We start from the raw sequence: 17,473 nt of genomic DNA on the forward strand, positions 1-17,473 counted from the left end.
TGGTTTTATTATAGGGATGGCAGTGTTGGTTCAGCATTGGAAGATCCACCCACAAAAGTCATCATTTTAACAGAGGAAAGGAAAAAGCCACATGAACATGTCACTAGTTGGAGAAAAAGTATTGGACTAAATTCCACAGCTGTTCATGGTAAAAGCTATCAGGAGACTAGAAGTAGAACAGAACCTTCTCAACAGATTAAAGACATGTACTCCATACTTTCAGAGAGAATGCCTTATATGAATGGAGAAGATACAATGCTTTCTCCTTAAGGTGGGGAACAAGGGCAGATATACTTACTCTTCATCTGTCATTAAACTTTGAAACATAGGCCCAAACCAAAATAGTCTGGCAATAAAATGACACATTTAGGATAGGATTGGCAAGGTAGAAGCAAAATCTTTATATGTAGATGAAATGATCATTTACAGAGAAAATACTTAAGAAATCTCTAGGAGCCCCTAGAACTTGTATTTGAATTTAGCAGGATTAGAAAACACAAGGTACATATAAAAATTCAGGTCTATGTATACTTGCTATAAATGAAGAATAGGATATTGAAATTTATTTTATTTTATTTTATTTTTTGTATTAAATTCTTTTATTGGTACATTGCAGGTATACAACACAATTACATTTCTCAATGGGAATTGTACCTTTATATAATGCATCTTGGTTCTTATTTTTTCCCCATTCCTAGTCCTCCCTTCAAGCCCTCCACGCTTCCCTATTTACAAAGACTTTATTTCCATTTTTTCCATTTCTCAGCATTTTTTCCTTTCCCTTTGTTCCTTTCCCCTGCCCCTCCCACTACCCCTACCCCTTTGGATCTTTTCTTCCTATTTTACATTATCGATTATTCATTCTAATCATTGGTACATTTTAGGTATACAATATAATGACATTCATCATTGGAATTTTGCACCTTTACATAGTCTCTCTTGGTTCTTATTTTTCACCCTTGCCCAGCCCTCCCTTCAACCCCTCCAGTCCTCCCTATTTACAAAGATTTTGTTCCTATTTTTCCATTTTCTCATATTAATCCCATTCCCTTCTATCCTTTTCCCTAGCCCTCCCACTTCCTTCCCCTTTCTCCCTTTTCTTCCTATTTCACATTACCTATTATATGTTTAGTCCTTATTTACACTTTCAGTTTCTCACACCAGAAAACTATTCGGTATTTACATATGTGTGTCCTATTTATTTCACTTACGAGTATTGCCTCAATGTGCATCCACTTAGCTATAAATGTCTCTAATTTCTCATTTTTTATGGCTGAGTAGTACTCCATTGCATAAATAAACCACATTTTCTTTATCCAGTCTCCAGTTGATGGGCATTTGGGCTGTTTCCAAGTTTTAGCTATTACAAACTGTGCTGCTATGAACATGGGTGCACGTATATTACTGTGGTATGATTCTTTTAATTCTTTGGGGAATATCCCCAGCAGTGGAATAGCGGGGTCAAATGGGACTTCCAGTCCTAGTTCTTTGAGGTGTCTCCATACTGATTTCCACAGTGCTTGCACCAGTCTACACTCCCACCAGCAGTGGAGCAGGGTTCCTCTTTCCCCACAGCCCCGCCAACATTTGTTGTTGGTTGATTTCATGATAGCAGCCATTCTTTCTGGAGTGAAGTGGAATCTCAGCATTGTTTTCATTTGCATCTCTCGAATGACCAGTGAGGTTGAACATTTTTTTCATGTATTTATTTGCTATTTCTACTTCTTTGTCTGAGAAATGTCTGTTCATTTCAGATGCCCATTTTTGGATTGGGTCTTTAAATTTGGGAGGTCTGATCTTTTTAAGTTCTTTATAGATTCAAGATAGTAGACCTTTGTCTGAGGAAGAGCAGGTGAAGATTTCTTCCCACATTGTGGGTTGTCTCTTCACACTGCTAGTGGTTCCTCTTGAAGTGCAGAAGCTTTTTAATAAGAAGAGATCCCATTTGTTGATTGTTTGTGCTAGTTCATGGGCAACTGAGGTTTTGTTCATAAAATCTTTTCCTACACCGATGTCTTCAAGGGTACTACCTAACCTCTGTTCCAACTGGTTCAGAGCTTCTATTTTAATATTTAGATCTTTAATCCATTTTGATTTTAGTTTAGTGCATGGTGAGAGATATAGGTCTAGTTTTAATCTTTGGCAAGTTGAAGCCCAATTTTTCCAGCACCATTTATTAAAGAGGTTATCTTTCCACAAGTGAGGGTGTTTGGCTCCTTTATTGAAGATGAGATGGCTGAGTATGTCTGGAGTTGTTTCTGCATCTTCTAATCTGTTCCACTGGTCTTCAGGTCTGTTTCTTTGCCAGTACCATGCTGTTTTTATCACAGTAGCTTTGTAGTAGAGTTTCAAGTTGGAGATTGTGATACCCCCTGCTATGTCTCTGTTACCTAGAATTGCTTTTGATATTCTGGGTCTCTTCTTGCTCCAAATGAATTTTTGGATTGTTTTCTCAAGGTCCATGAAGTATGCTGCTGGGATCTCAATTGGAATTGCATTAAATCTATATAGCAGTTTTGGAAGGATGGCCATTTTCACTATATTAATCTTTCCTACCCAGGAACAGGGGATGTCTGTCCATTTTCTGATAGCATCTTCAATCTCTCTTTTCAGAGTGCCATAGTTTTCAGAGAAGAGGTCTTTGATTTCTGTCGTTAGGATGATTCCTAGGTATTTCAGTTTTTTGGATGCTATTGTGAAAGGAATTATTTGCCCTATTTCTCTCTCAGTGAGTCTGTCATTCGTGTAGAGGAAAGCTATTGATTTGTGTGTGTTGACCTTGTAACCAGCTACTTGACTGAATTTGGTTCTTAAGTCTAGAAGACTTTTGGTGGAGTTCTTGGGGTCTTCTATACAGAGTATCATGTCATCTGCAAATAATTACAGTTTAACTTCTTCATTTCCTATCTTTAGTCCTTTTATTTCTTTCTCTTGTCTAATTGCCATGGCTAATGTTTCCAGAACTATATTGAACAAGAGTAGTGATAGTGGACATCCTTGTCTTGTTCCTGATTTTAGTGTGAAGGATTTCAGTTTTTGACCATTTCGTATGATACTGGCTGTTGGTTTTTCATAGATGGCTTCTATCAGTTTGAGGTAGAGACCATCTATTCCAATTTTTTGTAGGGTTTTTATCATAAATGCATGTTGGATTTTGTCAAATGCTTTTTCTGCATCTATGGAGATAATCATATGGTTTTTGTCCTTGGCTCTATTGATATAATGTATTACATTGATTGATTTTTATATATTGAACCATCCCTGCATCCCTGGGATGAATCTCACTTGATCAGGGTGTATGATCTTCTTGATGATCTTCTGCATTCTGTTTGCCAGTATCTTATTAAGGATTTTTGCATCTATGTTCATTAGTGAGATTGGCCTATAGTTCTCCTTTTCAGTTGGGTCTTTCTCTGCTTTGGGGATCAAGGTGGTGCTTGCTTCCAGGAATGAATTTGGGAGTATTGCTTCCCTTTCAATTTCATTGAAGAGTTTAAACAGTAGTGGCAGGAGTTCCTCTCTAAATGTCTTGTAGAAATCAGCAGTGAAGCCATCAGGACCTGGGCTTTTCTTAGTTGGTAAGTTTTTAATTACATTTTCAATTTCATTGGTTGATATTGGGTTGTTCAGAAGTTTTAGGTCTTCTTCGTTCAACTTTGGTAATTCATATGTATCTAGGAATCTGTCCATTTCTTCTGTGTTGTCCATCTTATTGGCATATAGGTTCTGGAAGTAGTTATTGATGATCATCTGGATTTCTGCTGGGCCTGCTGTAATCTCACCCTTTTCATTCCTAATTGCATGGATTTGGGCCTTTTCTTTCCTTTTTCTGACAAGGTTGGCTAAAGGTTTGTCAATTTTGTTGATTCTTTCAAAGAACCAACTCTTGGCTTCATTGATTTTTTTGTATCATTCTCTTAGTCTCCATTGCATTGATTTCTCCTCTGATCTTTATAATTTCCTCCCTTGTATGAGCTCTGGGGTTGTGCTGTTCTTATTTTTCTAGAAGCTTGAGGTTCAGCATCAGGTTGTTTAATTGGGCTCATTCTGTTTTCCTAATATGTGTATTCAATGCTGTGAATTTCCCTTGTAAGACTGCTTTCATTGTGTCCCATAGATTCCGATATGTTGTATTGTCATTGTCATTTAATTGAAGGAACTGTCTGATTTCTTCTTTAATTTCCTCTGTGACCCATTGGTTATTCAGAAGTGTGTTGTTCAATTTCCATGTGTTTATGAAATTTTTTGAGTTTCTTTTCCTATGGATCTCCAATTTCATTGCACTATGGTCTGATAATATATAAGGGATAACTTCAATTCCTTTGCACTTACTTAAACATGTTCTATGTGTGAGTATGTGGTCTATTTTTGAGAATGACCCATGTGCAGCTGAGAAGAATGTGTATTCTGATTATGTGGGGTGGAAAACTCTGTAAACATCTGTTAAGTTCATTTGTTCAAGAGTGCGATTGAGTGCTAGTATTTCGTTACTTATTTTTAGTCTAGTTGATCTATCTATTTGTGACAGTGGGGTGTTGAGGTCCCCCACTACAATTGTATTAGTGCATATATGACTTTTCATGTCCATTAGTATTTGTTTTATATAGTTGGGTCCACTAGTGTTTGGTGCATAGATATTTATGATTGTCATCTCTTCCTCTTGGATTCTTCCCTTTACAAGGATGTAGTGTCCTTCTTCATCTCTCTCAATCAGTGTTGGTTTGAAATCTACTTGATCTGCCAAGAGGATAGCTACTCCTCCTTCTTTTTGGGTTCCTGTCCCATGGAGTATTGTTTTCCACCCTTTAACTTTCAGTCTATGAGTTTCCTTTTGAATTAAGTGTGTTTCTCGTATGCAGCATATTGTTGGATTTTGCTTATTGACCCATTCTGCCAGTTTATTTCTTTTGATTGGTGACTTGAGACCATTAACGTTGATGGTTGTAACTGAAACGTATTGACTTGTCATTGCCATGACTTTTTCTTTTTGTTGGGTTCTCCCGCTTTACATTTAATTTCTTGTCATGCCAGATGGGTTCATTCTGCTTTGCTTCCTGGGGTTGTGATCCTCAATGTCTGTTCCTAGGATATTGTGTAAAATTCTTTGGAGTGCTGGTTTGGTATTCACGAAGTTCCTAAGGTACTCTTTGTCATGAAAGTATCTTATTTGTCCATCCATTTTGAAAGATAGTTTTGCAGGGTACATCAATCTGGGTTGGAGGCTGTTTTCTTTTAGGGCTTGGAATATGTCACTCCAAGCTCTTCTTGCCTTGATGGTTTGTGTTGAGAAGTCTGCTGTGATTCTGATGGGCTTTCCTTTGTATGTGATTTGTTTCTTTTCTCTGACTGCTTGTAGAACTTTGTTCTTCTGTTGTGTTTCTGGAATCTTTACAATTATATGCCTATGTGTAGATTTTTTTTGATCAAGGCTATTTGGAGTCCTATATGCCTCACTTATCTGTGTGTCAAGCTCTTTTCCCCTGCTTGGGAAGTTTTCTGCCATTATTTCTGTGAAGAGATTTTTTATGTCATCTGCACTCTCTCCTGTTTCTTCATTGAGCCCAATCAGTCTTATGTTATTCTTCTTTGCATCATCTAGCAGCTGCTGGATTGATTTCTTGTGTTCCCTTACAATTTTAAAGCAATTTTTCTTTCCTGGTCACTAATTGCAATCTTATCTTCTGTATCTGACATTCTGTCCTCACATTGGCTCATTCTGATGTGTAGACTTTCAATGGAGTTTTTCATGTCCTGGGAATCTATTTGCATCTGTTTTATGGATTCCATTTGTTTCCTATGTTGAGATTCCATCATGTTCCTGAGCTCCTCTCTAGATTTATTAATCATGTCTTGCACTAGGGGCACAATTTCTCCTGTTATCTGAGAAATTATTTCTGATTTCATTTTTTCCAGATTCCCTTTTGTTGCCAGTTCAGTGGGTCCAGGTGGTTGACTATCAGAGTGTTCTATCTCATTCTCTTTGGGGTTGCTGTAGGTGATCTGGAAGTCTGGGTTTGAGACTTATTTATGTGTTTTCTCATTTCGACTGGGGCAGGAGGCTGTTGGCCCCTGCACGAATTACCTCCTCTGAGCTGGGTGAGGTGGGACAGGGGCCGGAAGCAGCGGTAGGGATGGTGACTCAAAAGCCCTTTCCTGTGGGCTGGGAGCAGTGGGAGGGATGGTGGCCGGGAAGCCCCTTCCTCTGGGCCAGGAACAGTGGGACAGAAGGTGGCCCAAAACCCTTTCCTCTGGGCTGGGAGCAGCGGGAGGGATGGTGTCTGGGAAGCCCCTTCCTCTGGACCAGGAGCAGTGGGACGATGGCTCAGAAGCCCCTACCTCTGGGCCGGGAACAGCAGGATTCAGTACCTTGGTCTGGTGGTCTGGTGTCCTCTGCGTCTTTGTAGTGTGGAACCAGGTGGCTGCCTGTCTGCAGTGGGGTGATTTGGTGTCTTCTGCATGACTCAGGACCTTGGTAGGGTGTGCACAGACCTTCCAGTGTGCAGTGGGCTGATTTGGTGTATTCCGTGCAACTGGAGACCTCGGTAGGACATGGGCAAACCTGCCTGTCTGCAGCGGGCTGATTCAGCATGTTCTGTGTGACTCAGGACCTCGGTAGGGCATGGGCAGACCTGCTTGCCTGCAGCGGGGTGACTTGGCATCTTCTGCATGACTCTAATTTCTTTTTTTAAAATTAATTTTATTGGTACACTTTAGGTATACAATTCGTTTACATTTATCATTGGATGTTTGTACCTGTACATGATATATCTTGGTTCTTATTTTTTTCCCCATTACCTGTGCACCCTTCACCCCCTCCACCCTTCCCTATTTACATAGATTTCATTTCCATTTTTTTTCTTTTCTCATAGTTTTTCCTTTCCCTCTTTTCCTTTCCCCTTCCCCTCCCTTCAGTCCTTCATCTTTGGATCTTCTTTCCTATTTCAAATTATCAATTGTTCATTTTAATCATTTTAACTCTTGTTTATACTATCAGTTTCTCACACTAGTGAAACTATTTTGTATTTACACATGTGTGTCCTATTTATTTCACTTAAGAGTATGGCCTTGATATGCATCCATTTAGCTATAAATGACTCTAGTGTTTCATTCTTTATGGCTGAGTAGTACTCCATTTTATTAAAAAAACCACATTTTCTTTATCCAGTTTCCAGTTGATAGACACTTGGGCTGCTTCCAAGCTTTAGGTATTACAAACTGTGCCACTATGAACATGGGTGCATATATATCACTGTGGTATGATTCTTTTAATACTTTTGGGAAGATACCCAGCAGGGGTTTAGCTGGGTCAAATGGGACCTCTAGTCCTAGTTCTTTGAGGTATCTCCATACTGACTTCCACAGTGTTTGCACCAGTCTGCACTCCCACCAACAATGGAGAAGGGTTCCTTTCTCCCCACAACCCTGCCAACATTTGTTATGGGTTGATTTCTTGATAGCAGCCATTCTTTCTGGGGTGAGATGGAATCTCAGTGTTGTTTTCATCTGCATCTCTCGAATGACCAGTGATGCTGAATATTTTTTTTTATATATTTGTTTGCTGCTTTTACTTCCTTGTCTGAGAAATGTCTGTTCATTTCAGATGCCCATTTTTGAACTGGGTCTTTGAATCTGGGGAGTCTGATTTTTTTCAATTCTTTATATATTCTAGATAATAGTCCTTTGTCTGAGGTATAGTTGCTAAATTTTTTTTCCCCATATTGTAGCTTGTCTGTTTGCTCTGTTGGTGGTTTCTTTTGCAGTGCAGAAGCTTTTTAATAAGATGAGATCCCAGTTGTTGATTTTTTCTACTAGTTCCCATGATGCTAAGGTTTTGTTCATAAAGTCTTTTCCTATGCCAATGTCTTCAAGAGTTATACCTAACTTATCTTTCAGCAAGTTTAGTGTTTCTGTCTTAATATTTAGATATTTAATCCACTTCAATCTTAGTTTAGTACATGGTGATAGGTATGGGTCTAGTTTCAATCTTTGGCAGGTTGAAATCCAGTTTTTCCAACATCACTTATTAAATAGGCTATCTTTCCTCCAATGATGGTGTTTGGCTCCTTTGTCAAAGATGAGGTGGCTGAGTATGTCTGCAGTTGTTTCTGCATCTTCTAATCTATTCCACTGATCCTCAGGTCTGTTCCTTTGCCAGTACCATGCTGATTTTATCACAGTAGCTTTGTAGTATAGTTTCAATGGGGATTGTGATACCCCCGACCATGTCTCTGTTGCTTAGAATTGCTTTAGCTATTCTAGGTCTCTTCTTGTTCCAAATGAATTTTTGGATTGTTTTCTCTAGTTCTGTGAAGTATATTGTTGGAATTTCAATTGGCATTGCATTGAATCTATATAGTAGTTTTGGAAGTATGGCCATTTTCACTATATTGATTCTTCCTACCCAGGAGCAAGGGATGTCTTTCCATTTTCTTGTATCCTCTTCAATCTCTTTTTTTAGATTGCTGTAGTTTTCAGTGTAGAGGTCTTTTGCTTCCTTTGTTAGATTGATTCCTCGATATTTCATTTTTTTTGGATGCTATTGTAAAAGGAATTGTTTCCCTAATTTCTCTCTCAGTGAGTCTGTTATTTGCGTACAAAAAGGCTATTGTGTTTTGAGTGTTGACTTTGTATCCAGCTACTCTACTGAATCTGTCAATTAAGTCTAGAAGTCTTTTGGTGGAATTTCTTGGGTCTTCTATGTAAAGTATCATATCATGAGCAAATAATGACAGTTTAACTTCTTCCTTTCCTATCTTTATTCCTTTTATTTCTTTCTCTTTTCTAATTGCTGTGGCTAATGTTTCCAGAAGTATATTGAGCAGGAGTGGTGATAGTGGGCATCCTTGTCTTGTTCCTGATTTTAATGTGAAAGTTTTCAGGTTTTGACCATTTAGTATGATGTTGGCTGTTGGTTTTTCATAGATAGCCTTAATCAAGTTAAGATAAAGACCTTCTATTCCAATTTTTTGTAGGATTTTTATCATGAATGGGTGATGCATTTTGTTGAATGCTTTTTCTGCATCTATTGAGATGATCATATGGTTTTTGTTCTTGACTCTGTTAATATAGTGTATTATGTTTATTGATTTATGAATGTTGAACCATCCTTGCATCCCTGGGATAAATCCAACTTGGTCAGAGTGTATGATCTTCTTGGTGACCCTCTGTATTCTGTTTGCCAGTATCTTGTTGAGGATTTTTGCATCTATGTTCATTAGGGAGATTGGCCTATAGTTCTCTTTTTGGGTTGGGTCTTTCCCTGGTTTTGGAATCAAAGTACCACTTGCTTCCAGGAATGAATTTGGAAGTATTGCTTCCCTTTCAATTTCCTTGATGAGTTTAAAGAGTAATGGTGTTAGTTCTTTAAATGTCTGGTAGAATTCAGCAGTGAAGCCATCCGGACCTGGGCTTTTCTTTGTTGGTAAATATTTTATTACATTTTCAATTTCACTCATTGTAATTGGAGTGTTTAGAATTTCTATATCTTCTTCATTTAACTTTGGCAATTTGTATATATCTAGGAATCTGCCCATTTGTTCTGTGTTTTCCATTTTATTGGAGTAGAGGTTCTTGAAGTAGGTATTGATGATCCTCTGGATTTCTGTTGGATCTGTTGTGACTTCACCTTTTTCATTCTTAATTGCATGTATTTGTGCCTTTTCTTTTCTTTCTTTGATAAGGTTGGCTAAAGGTTTATCGATTTTACTTATTCTTTCAAAAAACCAACTCTTTGATTCATTGATTTTTTTGTATTGTTCTCTTAGTCTCCATTGCATTGATTTCTGCCCTAATGTTTATAATTTCCTCTCTTGTACAAACTTTGGGTTCATTACCCTCTTCTGTTTCTAGGAGCTTGAGGTTCTGCATTAGGTTATTTATGTGAGTTTTCTCTGTTTTCCTAATATGGGCATTCACTGCTATGAATTTCCCATGTAGAACTGCTTTTACTGTGTCCCATAGATTCCTGTATGTTGTACTGGCATTTTCATTTACTTGTAGAAACTGTTTAATTTCTTCTTTAATTACTTCTGTGACCCATTAGTTGTTCAAGAGGGTGTTATTCAGTTTCCATGTGTTTGTTAGGGTTTTGTGGTTTCTTATGTTATTGATCTCCAATTGTATTGCACTATGGTCTGATAATATACAGGTGGTAACTTCAATTCTTTTACATTTACTTAGATATGTCCTATGAGCTAGCATTTGGTCTGTTCTGCAGAATGACCCATGTGCAGCCTAAAAGAATGTGTATTCTGATTTTGTGGGGTGGAACACTTTGTAAACATCTATTAAGTCCATTTGTTCAATAGCTTGATTCAGTTCTAGAATTTCCTTGTTAACTTTTTATCTAGATGATCTGTCTATTTGTGATAGTGGGGTATTAACGTCCCCCACTACAATTGTGTTAGTGTTTATTTGGTTTTTCACATCTATTAATATTTGTTTTGTATAGTTGGGGGCATTCGTATTTGGTGCGTATATATTTAGGATTGTCATCTCTTCCTCTTGGATTTTTCCCTTCACAAGGATGTAGTGACCATCTTTATCTCTCTTATTTAGTTTTGATTTGAAATCTACTTTGTCTGCAAATAAGATTGCTACCCCTGCTTTCTTCAGGGTTCCTGTGGCATGAAGAACTGTTTTCCATCTTTTACTTTCAGTCTATGAGTTCCTTTTTGAGTTAATTGTGTTTCTTGTATAGAGCATATTGTTGCATTTTCCTTTTTAATCCATCCTGCCAGCCTATTTCTTTTGATTGGTGAATTGAGGCCATTAACATTGATGGTTATAATTGATAGATATTGATTTATCCTTGTCATAATGTTTTACTTTTGTTGGCTCTTTTCTTATTTTTTCCCCCTTTCCCTTTAGTGTCTTACCTTGCCCGGTCACTTCCCTCTGTTGGTCCTCATGGTGTTGTGACCTTCATTGCTTTTTTCTAGGATATTGTTTAGAATTACTTGTAGTGCTGGTTTGGTGTTCATGAAATTTCTCAGGTGTTCTTTGTCATGTAAATATCTAATTTCCCCATCGGTTTTGAAAGATAATTTTGCAGGATACAACAGTCTAGGTTGGAAGTTATTTTGTTTTAGGGCTTGAAATACTTCACTCCAGGCTCTCCTTGATTTGAGGGTTTGTGTTGAGAAGTCTGCTGTGATTCTGATAGGCTTTCCTTTGTAGGTGATTTGTTTCCTTTGTCTAACTGCTTGTAGGATTTTGTTTTTCTGTTGGGTTTCTGGGATCTTGACTATTATATGTCTAGATGTAGATTTTTTTTGATCATGGCTAGTTGGAGTTCTATATGCTTCACTTATCTGTATGTCCAATTCTCTACCTCTGTCTGGGAAGTTTTCCACTATTACTTCTGTGGACAGTTTTTTTATGTCAATTGTACTTTCTCCTGTTTTTTCATGGACTCCTATCAGTGTTATGTTATTCTTCTTTGCATCGTCTAGCAGTTGTTGGATTGATTTCTCATGGTCCCTTACTATTTTTAAGAAATCTCTATTTTCATGGTCTCTAACCATGATCCTGTCTTCTATATATGATATTCTATCTTCAGATTCCCTTAATCTGCTGTGGATACTTTCAATGGAGTTTTTGATCTCCTGAATATCTGTTTGAATCTGTTTCATGGATTCCATTTCTTTCTTATGTTGGGCGATCATGGTTTCCATTTCTTTCTTATGCTGGGTATTCATGGCTTCCAGCATGTTTCTGAGCTCATCTATTTTTTTTCTGTTTCTGTTCTAGATCCTCTAATCATGTCTTTCATTCTGCTCACCATCTCTGCGGATATCTGGGAGATTATTTCTGCTTTGAATTTTTCTAGAGCCTCATTCATCTGTTTTGTTACTTCCTGTGCTATCAGTTCAGGGTACCCAGATGGTTGGTTATGGGACTTTTCCATCTTATTTCCCCCAGGATTTACCCTTGGTGGGGTGGAAGTCTTGAGTTTGTGCCTTACTTAAATATCTTCTCATTTTTGTTTTTGGTACTGTCCTTGGTTTAACTCCTGGGTTGATAGTTTGAAATTGCTTATTGTAGGTATCTTTGTTGCTTGTAATTAGAACCCTCATGGAATGATTGATTCTCAGAGGTGTCTTCCAGATATAGCTGGTCTTTAAGTTTTGAGTCTCTAATGACTCTAAGGCTATCCCATTTTCCTTATACTAGGAAGGTTCATTGACTAGATCAATACCAACATCTTAGCCCAAGTGATACAATCAGCAACACCATTACATCAAGTACATCTTTGAAAATGACATTTTGTAGTAGTTACTAATCCATCACCTTTAGCTGTGTGAATTAAATCAAGATCGAGGACCAAACCAACATATATTGAATAAACTCTTCAATATAACAACTTTACACTTTGGGATGGGGAGTTAGAAGGGGTTGGGGAGGGAGGGTTAGACGAGAAGGATAGGTGAAGGTTAGCAGTGTGGTCAGAGGACACAGGTGGGAAGGAAAAAGAGAATACTAGGAAAATAAAGAAGAACTCCAAATGAGGACCAAAACAGGGACAAAAAGGGAAGATGAACAATGTGGGAGAACAAGAGAGTGAGTGTAAGAGAGAGGGAGAGAGAAAGGAAAGAGAAAAGAAAGAAGAAAAGAAAAAAGGAGAGAAAAACAAACATTTTCAAAGAGTAGCGAAGAAAAATTAAAGATATGAGGAGCAAAAGAAAAGAAAAGAGAAAAAACCCAAAATAATAAAACTAATTTTGGGAATAAAAAATAACCATGAAGATGAGGGCCTCTTTCAGGGTATGTCTCTGCTGTCACAATAGACAACATGGGTTGCAGTGTGCAGATATAAGTGAATGAGTCTCAGCAAGCTTGTCACAGACCCGTGAGATTCAGGCAGATTTCTGTCTGTAAGTCCCAAGTTGAGTTCCGTGTCCTCCTGTAGGGTTGAACTCTGTAGAGTTGTATTGCAGGTTCCAGCTGCCCTTCCCCTGAAGATAGTCCCCAACCTGATGGGAGGGAAAATGACTCCAACTTACCCAGTACAGTGGTCTGGTGGTCTGGTGTCCTCTGCATCTTTGTAGTGTGGAACCAGGTGGCTGTACAGAGGAGCAGCAGAGGGGGGGTGTCCAGTGGATTGCTGCCAGGGGGCAGGCTGATTCGGTGCATTCCATGCGACTCGCAACATTGCTATGGCGTCCGCAGACCTGTCTATTTGCCCCTTTGTGTTTAGTTTCTTGTCATGCCAGTGGATTCATTCTGCTGGGCCTTCTGGGGTTGTGATCCTCATTGTCTTTTCCTAGGATATTGTCTAAAATTGTTTGGAGTGCTGGTTTGGTATTCATGAAGTTCCTAAGGTGCTCTTTGTCATGAAAGTATCTTATTTCCCCATCATTTTTGAAAGATAGTTTTGCAGGGTACATCAAGCTGGGTTGGAGGCTGTTTTCCTTAGGACTTCAAATACATCACTCCAAGCTCTTCTAGCCTTGAGGGTTTGCGTTGAGAAGTGTGCTGTGATTCTGATGGGCTTTCCTTTGTATGTGATTTGTTTCTTTTCTCTAACTGCTTGTAGAACTTTGTTCTTCTGTTGGGTTTCTGGAATCTTAATTATATGCCCGTGTGTAGATTGTTTTTGATCAAGGCTAGTTGGAGTCCTATATGCCTCACTTATGTGTATGTCAAGTTCTTTTCCCCTGCTTGGGAAGTTTTCTGCCATCACTTCTGTGAACAGTTTTTTTTATGTCATCTGCACTCTCTCTTGTTTCTTCATTGACTCCAATCAGTCTTATGTTATTCTTCTTTGCATTGTCTAGCAGCTGCTGGATTTATTTCTTGTGTTCCCTTACAATTTTAAAGCAATTTTTCTTTCCTGGTCACTAATTGCAATCTTATCTTCTATATCTGAAATTCTGTCCTCACATTGGTTCATTCTGCTGCGCAGACTTTTGATGGAGTGTTTAATCTCCTGGAAATCTGTTTGTACCTATTTTATGGATTCCATTTGTTTCCTATGTTGGGATTCCATCATGTTCCTCAGCTCCTCTATTTTTTTATCTGTGTCCTCTCTAGATTTATTAATCATGTCTTGCACTATGGGCACAATTTCTGTTGTTATTTGAGAAATTATTTCTGATTTTATTTTTTCCAGATCCTCTTTTGTTGCCAATTCATGGAGTCCAAGTAGTTGAGTATCAGAGTGTTCCATTTCATTTCCCTTTGTGTTTGCTTTAGGTGATCTGGAAGTCTGGTTTTGAGACTTTTTTAGGTGTTTTCTCATTTTGACAGGGAGCGGGTTATTGCTGTTGCCCATGCACCTCACCTCCTGTGAACTGAGTGGGGTGGTAGGGTGGCCTGGAAGCCTCCTCCTGGGCACTGGGAGTGGCTCACCTCCTGTGTGCTCTAGTCCATCATTTTTAAACTAGGCACCCACAAAGTCTCAGGTTGTGGACATAGACAGGTTCTTTACCAGAACATAACATGAAAGGGCTCTAGTTCAGTTCCCAAGGGTCATCATTTCCATCTGAAACCTCATCAGCACAACCTTCATTGTCCACATTCCTATCAGCATTCTGGTCTGATGAGCTCCCTTGAGAATTGCCCATTAAGGTCCACTGATAGCATTTTAGACTTTCTCTAGTCTGCTCCTCTCAACATTTCCAAATTCCTTCCGCAAACCAATTCTAAGTGCTTTCAGAACCACACTGTCAGGTACACACAGCACCAACACGACTTCTTGTTACCACTTTCCTATGTTAGCTTTCTAAATCAATACCTGAGATAAGCAATTTAAAAGGAGGAATGATTTATTTTGGTGACAGTCTCAGAGGTTTCAGTTCATGGTCAGTTGGCCCTGTCATTTTAGACCTTTGGGAGTGCATGGTGGTGCAAAGCTGCTTACATCATGGCAGTGTGGAATCGAAAAAGAGAGAAAAGGAGGTGCAGAGTTCCCAATATCCCCTTGGAGGACACTCCCCCAGTGACCTCAATTCCTTCCACTAGGCCCCACCTCCTAGAAGTTGCACCACTTCCCAAAGCACCCTCAGCTGGGGACCAAGCCTTCAGCACATGAGATTTGGAGGACATTTAAGATCCAAACCACAAAGCAGCCCAAAAGAACTCTGTACCTATTAGTCACTCCTCATTCCCCCTCTCCCAGCCACTAAAAACCACTAGCTTATTTCCTGTGTCTATGACATTCTGGACATTTCCTGTAAGTGGAATTGTATACATAATGTGTAGTCCATTGTGACTGGCTTCTTTTGTTTACATGTTTTCAAGATTTCATCCACGTTATGGCATCAGAACTAATTTTTATGACAAATAGCACTCCATTGCATAGATAAATGATAATTTGCCTATCTATTCCTCATTGAACTATCCATTTGTTTCAACTTTTTATCCTGCGTATATGCTGTCGTCAATATTTATGTTCAAATTTTTGGGAAGATAAATTCTTCTGAAAATATACCTAAGAGTGGAACTGTGGGTCTCCATTGATTTTTGGGGGGAGTCACTTGACCTTGTTTATAGGCTGAGCTAGGGAGCCGGTGGAGGGAGGGATATGGGATGGGGAGAAAGAGGGAAGTGCTGGAACAGAGAACAGCTACTTCCTCCTGCGTAGTCGCTCACTCTAAGAGGACCCTACAGCAGACAGACACCAACTGCGCTTTACATTTACTAGATATTCTGCACACACTTCGCACTTGCTGGCCAAGGAACAGATTCAGCGCTTGAACGAGGAACCCTCAGACCCCTCAGAGCTGGATCGCTGCTGGCAGTCTCCTTTTCTGATGCAGTTCATAGTTCTGGGGTCTCCTCTGCTTAGACCCTGGCCCACTCGGGCTGGTTTCTTCCCGTAGATTCGTTCACAGGTAGATAATGACTATTTACTGCGGAACCTGATCCAGATTCTTTGCTCCTCCGGCCATCTAGAGCTCCTGGCCGTTGCGGATAAGAAAGCATGCTTGGGTACCAGCTACAGAGCCACAGCGCGTGCGCTGTTTCCGGGCCAAGGAGGGGGCGGGAGTGGGCAGGGCCAGCATCGCCCAGGCCAATCGGAAGCGAGCGCCCCCGCCTTCCGCGCAGGTGGACCCAGTTTGACCTCAGTGGTGGGTGGAGGAAGAGGGACCAACCGCGCGGTCGCGGAGGGGGCGGGGCCTGCGCCCCGGAGGCGGGGCTTGGGGCTGTCAGTCCGGGCCCGCCGCCGCTGCCGCGGCTCCTTGCATGCTGTGGCCCGGGTGGGTGCCAGCGCTGCCGCGCCGCCCGCGCCTGGCATCCCGAGCGGCCTCCTGCGTCCCGGCCCGGCTCGCAGGTAAGGCCGGCCGCGGCTGCTGAGCCGTCGCTCCCCGTCCTTGGAATCGGTCCGCCGCGCGGGCGCCCCCTCCGGGCTGTGTCAGCGCCCAGACTCCCCTCGCCGCCCGGGGGCGGTCCCGGGGGGCGGGACGACAGCCTTCCCCATCCCCCTGCTTCTCGGGGGCCGCGCCTGCAGCCAGGTTTCCCAGCTGGCCTCGCAGCCCCAGCTTGGGGAGCTGGTCCCGAGCCCCGCTCCGGGTTCTATTACACAATCGCTGGGACTGGGGGCTGGGGTCCTCACCCCAACCGGCCCCACACCTGTCTCCGCGTCGCGCTCCCAGGCAGAGGGCAGAGACCCCGCGCGACCTCTGGGGCCGGGAAAGTTTCACTTTGTGGTACGGGTTTGTTGACATCCAATAGATGCGGGGAGATGGAGGCTGAGCGGCGAGGATGCGTTCGCGAGCAGCGTTGCATTAGCCTTGGGGTGGCCCTGGTCCAGCTTTCGCTTCCAGAAGTCCTTCCCAGAGCCCTGTTCTGGGGCCAGAGGCTGCAGCAGGGCACGCGGATCTCTCCGCTTCAATGTTAGCAGCCCTGGATTGCAGAAATCTGGGAACAGTTTAGCCTCTCGCTCCCCCGCCCTTTTAAATTTAGCATTGACATTTAGACCATTTAGGTAGGCAAATTTATTTAGCATTATCCTGACACTTAATATTTGTGAGGTGCTTTGCCATCCCTGATTAGTTAATTAACAAGGTGGCAAAGCAAAATAGATCCTGAAACGCGTGGCTAATGTCTTTTGCAACTCTTTAAGAACCACTGAGGGCTTTAGGCTGTTTTTTGTGAGAGATGCTTTTGGCCAAGGTGCTGCCAGCAGAGCTATTCAGTGCCTTTTGGTCTCTTGAGAAAGCTTTGGTTGTAATGGCAAAGCTTTCTCTGCTGTGCTGTTTATTGAGGGTCTCCAATTTAAGGCAGATTCTTTGGTTTTCTTCACTCAAGCAAAGGAGGAATTTGAAATGTTGCTGATGAAGCAGTTGAGGAAAAAGCTGAGTTTCAATAAGTTTGGATGCTGCCTGCTTTACTGGGTTACTCCTTCTGGGGAAAACTTTGACTCTTGTTCCTGCCCCATCTTCCTAGTAGGACTGTATCCAACTGGGTAGGCATTACTGGGTCCTCATTTAGGCTACCTGTGGTTTAAGACCTGCCTAGGGACATCCTC

The 17,473-nt window shown here is 40.9% G+C and overlaps 1 protein-coding gene across 6 annotated transcripts in view; it reads left to right on the plus strand.

The window, feature by feature from the left end:
* Window positions 1-16,128: 16,128 nt before the first annotated feature.
* Window positions 16,129-17,473, plus strand: part of Hivep3 (HIVEP zinc finger 3) — a 466,671-nt gene continuing 465,326 nt past the window's right edge. For 4 of the 6 annotated variants that reach the window (XM_087214964.1, XM_087214967.1, XM_087214968.1 and 1 more), the window contains exon 1: window positions 16,133-16,276. The gene's annotated coding sequence lies outside the window, so the exon portion shown is untranslated. Of the gene's footprint in view, window positions 16,277-17,473 lie in introns of all 6 variants that reach the window. The other 2 variants (XM_004871808.4, XM_087214963.1) reach the window with 2 other exon arrangements.

Source organism: Heterocephalus glaber, unplaced genomic scaffold, assembly GCF_053883595.1.
Source record: "Heterocephalus glaber isolate CG9 unplaced genomic scaffold, H.glaber_assembly_v1.0 deba00001452, whole genome shotgun sequence".
NCBI lineage: Eukaryota > Metazoa > Chordata > Mammalia > Rodentia > Bathyergidae > Heterocephalus > Heterocephalus glaber.